The sequence below is a fragment of the Camellia sinensis genome, chromosome 3, assembly GCF_055761805.1.
Source record: "Camellia sinensis isolate YWXY chromosome 3, ASM5576180v1, whole genome shotgun sequence".
In the NCBI taxonomy this organism is placed as follows: domain Eukaryota; kingdom Viridiplantae; phylum Streptophyta; class Magnoliopsida; order Ericales; family Theaceae; genus Camellia; species Camellia sinensis.
In genome coordinates this window covers 107,498,692-107,504,461 of record NC_138963.1, presented here as the reverse complement: position 1 = coordinate 107,504,461, position 5,770 = coordinate 107,498,692, and positions in this window count along the sequence as shown.

The window sequence follows — 5,770 nt, the reverse complement described above, 5'->3', positions numbered from 1 at the left end:
TATTTTATGAACCACAAATTATAATACTTTATGTGGATGAGGCATGCTGTAATTGTAATATGTGGATAAGACATGCAATGATTGTAATATTCTAAAGTTTCAAACTTTCTTTCTTTGGATAAAGCATGCAGTGATTGTAATACTTTTTTAAGTCATTGACTGTAATTTTTTTTTTTAAGGAAGTGCACAAGTTGAATTATGTTGAAAATTTATAAAATTTTAAACCGCCAAATCGATTCGCATCCATCCGCCAATCCGTCAATCCGCTCAATCCACATCCGTCGGATTGGCGGACGGATGCGGATTGATTTTTTCCAATTCGCCAATTTGGCGGATGGATGGCGAATTGGAGGTTTCATGGCCGCAATCAACCCGCGCTCAACCCTAGCGACATCACAATTTGTTTGGTCTTTGCCTTAGCCTTCTTGATTCTCTTTGGCTTCTAGACTGAGGGAGGAAAAAGAGTGTGTTGCACAGTCACTATGTCGAGGATGTCTCCAAGGATGTCATCTGCAATAGTAGCTTGGCGGGCCATTTCATAAGGAGTGGCGATGATGGTCACACTATGCTTAATTTTTGAAAGAGTGATGAGAGGATTGTTTTGGGTCATAGGTTGGAAGCTCGGAACCTCTACGTTTCTTACTTCGGGTTCTTGCTGCTAGATTGTCACTTGGTCAATGTCGGCATTAGCGTTGAATAAGTAGAACGTGCAAAGAAGGTGTTGATGTAGATGGTTAGTTAGCTAGGTCAGAGGTGAAACCTTGGTCAGGCCTTGAGGATGATCTTGGTGTTGTTGCTGATGGCGGAGTTCGATTTCGAGATGGAATGTCTGGGAGTGGAGACTTGTAGGTGGCAATGTAGTTGAGCAGGAAAGACGTTTTTCTTTCTTGAATGGGCAATTCAAGGAGCCTACTGAGGTCGACTCACTTGACGTACGCTTTGTAGAATGATTTGCTGGATTGAGGTAGTTCTGCAGAATAGAGAAAAAAGAGTTAGAAAATTAACGAAGTGTAAGATGTTGGTTTTGAGTCTGTGATGTAGGGATCTAGTGCTTACCCTTGTGATCCTCCAAAATCCCTCTGCGCAAAGGGTAGAGGCGAAGGTTGTCGTCTGTAGCAAATTCCTAATTACTCGAGACGATGAGGTAGTCTTCTCTCGTACCCTTATTGGAGTTTGGAAAGTAGGTTATCATCTTGTAGGCAATGGATCTAGGTTTGAGGTAGAATGAGGTACCTGTAGACACCCCATTTTTTACCACACTTCAGACTTGGGCGCCATTGATTGATTACTCGAGGACGAAAGTTATGCTTTGCAAAGGTTCAATTTCTTCGATAATGAGAGCTTCAAATCCCATCCTTACACCCCATTTTGGACCAAAACTATTTTGACCAAAATGATTTTAGACTTTAAAACCCTCTATAGACACCCCATTTTTTACCGACCTTAAGACTCGGACGTCATCGGTGATTGTGCATGTTGTATTCGTTTCGAGTTTTCAGAGTTTTCGATTGAGTGCCTTGCCTCCGGGCCTCTGAACTCTTTGCGCTTTGCCTCGGTTTGTGGACCAAGCCTTGTTTCCCTTCCCTGGAGGGAGGGAGAGGTCTTGTAGACCACTTTTCCCTCTAGTAGGCCAGTTTCCGGAGCCTTTGGCCGAGTGCCTTGTCTTGCTTCTCTTTTGGTTTGGTTTCAAACCGAACCTTGTTTTCTCTTCCTTGGAGGGAGAGAGAGGTCTGTAGACCACCTTTTTGTGGTCGTAGACCACTTTTTCTGCTTGGAGACTAGTTTCCGATTTTTGGAGCCTTCGGCTGCGCGCCTTATCTCGGGACCGCTTAACGTTCTCCCTTTGGCTTGGTTTTTGAACCATGCCTTGCTGACCTTGCCTAGAGGGACACTATGGTTTGGGAGACCACTTTTCCCTCGTTGACCATTTTTGGTGCTCGTAGACTGGCTTTCGGGACTTCCGGTTATGCGCCTTGTCCCCCAGACTTTTGCGTTGCATCCTTTTTGGTTTGTTTTTGGCACAAACCTTGTTTTCCTTGCTTGGAGGGTGAAATGAGGGTTGGAGACCAGTTCTTCCCCTTGGAGACCACTTTTCCTGCCTGCCGACCAGTTTTCTGGTTAGCCAACTGGTTTTCTTGGTCTTTGGACCACCTACGGTGGTCGGTCACCACACCATTGCCTTGCTTTCAGTGTGCAGACCACCCCTATTACCCTGCCGACCACTTTCTTTCCTGGCAGATCACTTGTGGTGGTCGGCCGACCACTACAAGTAGCTGGCCGACCACTTGAAGTGGTCGGCAACTTTTCAGCACCTTTTTGAAGATCTTTTGGTGCTAGCTGTAATAGCTGGAGGGCACAAAAACCATCCTCCATACACGTGTATGGAGGGATGGCTTTAGACCTTAAGCTTGTTCAACAAGCTTGAACTTTGGTTCACTATAAAAGAGAACCTCCCCCCTCTTGCCTTAGGTTTAGAAAAATCTTGCTTGAGCTATACATATCATCTATATCTATAATCCTCCATTCCTCTTTTGTTTTGTGCCTTAAAGTGCATTTTCATCACACTTTTGCACACAAACACACACTCAAACACCACCCTTTTGTTGCTGAGGCCCTTTGAGGTTGGTTTTGGAGTTTTTGGACTGGTTTTGATAAAAAAAAGCTACTAGAGTTGTTGCCTTAAAGTTGTTCAACAAGGGTGAGCTTCTAACCCTTAAAACCCTTGTTTTTGTTTAAACTTTTGGCCCTACTTGCATGTTGTTTTAGGCCTAACTTTCTACTGCAAAAAAGTCTGATTTTTAATGCTTGAAATGTTTGTTTAAGGCCTTGTTGGTGTTGGGGGTGGTCTACCCCCTTTTGTGCCTTGTTTGGCCTTGTTTTGTGCTTTCCTTTTAAGCTATTGGGACCACCTCCTTTTGGCCTACTCACCACTGAAACTCAGAGGAATTTCAGTGGTGGAAATGGTGTTTTGAGGTCCCAAATAGGAGAGGGTCATCCCCTCTCCTTGTATCTTTGATGCTTGCTTCATTTGCCTCATGTTTGAGCATGTTTGTTAAGCTTGTGTTGGCTCCATCTTAGCATGTATTTGGGGTTATTTTGACATGGCATGCCACTATTTTGGCTTGGTTTGGTCATTCCTTTCATGCTATTTACACTTGTAGTGTAATCCTTACAAACTAGCTTTGTGTGCCTCATGAAGTAGCATGTCTTTCTAGCATGTTTTGAGTCCATCTCAGTAGGTTTTTGGTGTTGTTTTAACATGCCTTAGATCTGTTTTGGCTTGGTTTGATAGCCCTATGCATGCTCCTTGCACTTGTAGTGCATTTCCATTCACTAGCCTAATGTGTATAATGCTTTTGATCATCATTCTAGCATGCTTTTGGCTTAACTTCAAGAAGCTTTTAGCCATGTTTTATCATGCTTAAGGTCTGATTTGTGTTGTTTTGGCCATGCATGCATTGTTTTGTATAGCCATGGTTCAATCTAGCTCACTAGCTTTGTGTATTGAGTCCATTAGCATGCATTGCTTAGATTATTTCCTTGATTTGGTATCATTTGAAATGTGATTTCAGTACATGTAGTGTGGTCATACACTCATATTTGTCACTCTTTCCATGCTTTGGAAGGTTCATGCTTTATGCCTTAAACATGAGCCATTGTGTATGCCTTCATGCCTAAGCTTGTGAGCTATCATTTCAATGTGTTTTTGGGGTTATTTTACCATGATATAACTCTGATTTTTGTTGGCAAAGCCATCTCATGCTTGGTCTTAGCAGGTGTAGTGTAATCCTCCCTTTTGGCCTTGCATATTTCATGCTTCATGCTTACCATGCTAGCTTACTTTGGCTTTAGTCCATGCATGTTTTAGTATCATTTTGACATGTTCTAGGACTGTTGTGGGTTGTATTGGCCATATGCTTCATGTATTGCATAGCTGTAGTGCAATTGGCCTTGTTAGTTTCAAGCTTTGAGTCTCCTAGCATGCTTCATTTGTAACATGTCCATGATTTGGAATCATTTACCATGTTATTTCAGAGCATATAGCATTACCATGTTCCCATTTCTTTCACCCTTTGAGTGCCTCTAAGAGTTGTGCATTGTTGCCTTGCTTATGGCCTAGTATGTATGCATGCATGCTTAGACATTTGAGCCTCCATCTTAGCATGTTTTGGTCATTGTCTTGACCTAGTTGAGCTCTGTCCATGCCTGGTTCATTCATTTGTGCCATGTATTGCATGCCTCTCGTGTAGTCCTCTTTAGCAGATTTATGCTTTAGGGACCTAAGAGGGTAATTTATATGAAAATTGGGCCGAGCTGACTAATGGGTCAAGCTAGGTTGTTATGGGCCACAGTACTAAGAGCTGAGTAAAAAAGCCGTAAAGTTACTCCGGCTCGAGAGAGCTATAAAGTTACTCCGGCCCGAGAGAGATGTAAAGTTATTCCGGTCTGAAAGTGACTTGGAGTTAGGCCGGTTTGAAGACGCTTTGAAGTTAGACCGGTCTCAGTGTTAGCCCGGTCATGACGTATTGTGGTTAGACCGGTCAGAACCTTGCTACTCGGTAGCTCGGTCTGACCACACCATTCTTTGTACATGAGGAACCGAGATAAGTAGTGAAAAGGAGAATTGAACTAAAGACGGTTCGGCCTACTCTACGGCTCGGCATAGCCATGATTACCTCGGTCCTGTTGGAGTTCGGCCATGGTAAAAACCATCTCACTTGGTTTAAGCAGTGAGGGGGGTGTTGAAGGATAAGCATTATCTTTTAGGAGTATGAATCCTAGGAGGACTCTGCATGGAGGAGTAGAAGTCCTACTAGGATTGTGCCACGCAAAACCTATAAAAGTTCACAAACATCACCTTTGGAGAGGTAACACAACTTTGCTTTCTGAATACACAGAGCTTTTGTCTATTTGTCAAGCTTACTGACTTAGGCATCAGAGAGTATAGACACCCCATTTTGACTGTCCTCAAGACTTGGATGTCACCGTTGGAACACTCGGTGATCCTCCTTGTTGGTGTTTCGTCTTGAGTTCCCGAAAGTCTTGGCTGCGCGCCTTGCCACAGGATCTCTCGACTCGACTTTTTCGTGTTTGGTTTTGGCACCAAACACTTCTGTCTTTGCCTTGAAGGGCGGGGAATGGCTTGTTAGCCATCCCCACATTCCACCGGCCTTCCCCTAGCATCACCGGCTGTTTAGGGGTGCCACCGGCCATGGTTTCTTAAAATAAATGGCCGGTCGGTACTATTTTTGGCCGGCCGGCACTTTATTTTGTCGGCGACCTCTTTTCTTGGCCGGTGTGACTCCTTTGCACCCTTGAGGCATGGTGCATGCCAGCTGTGCCAGTTGGAATGCACCATCACTCCTCCCCGTGCAGTTTTTGGCTGGTGTGAGTCTTTGAACCCCCTTTCCTTCTAGAAGCTTGAACCCTTTGGCCAAGCTTCTTGGGGAAGCTTGGCCAGGTATTTTAGCTTCTCCAAGAAGCCAAGACTCCTTTGCACCCTTTGCCCCTTTCATTTAGCTTCCTTAAGAAGCTTTAGTCTTGGCCCTTTGCTTATATAAGCACTCTTCCTCTTCCTTTGTTAGAGGTTAGAGCTTTTGAACCAAAAAACCAGAGCTTCTATATCTATACATCTGGTATATCACCCTCTCTCTCTATATCTCTCTCTCTCTCTCTCTCTCATCCTTAGGGTGTGTTTGGAAGCCTAAAAGTGCATTTTGGCCTTACTTATGCACTAAAACACACACCATTACACCTTGCTCCGAGATTG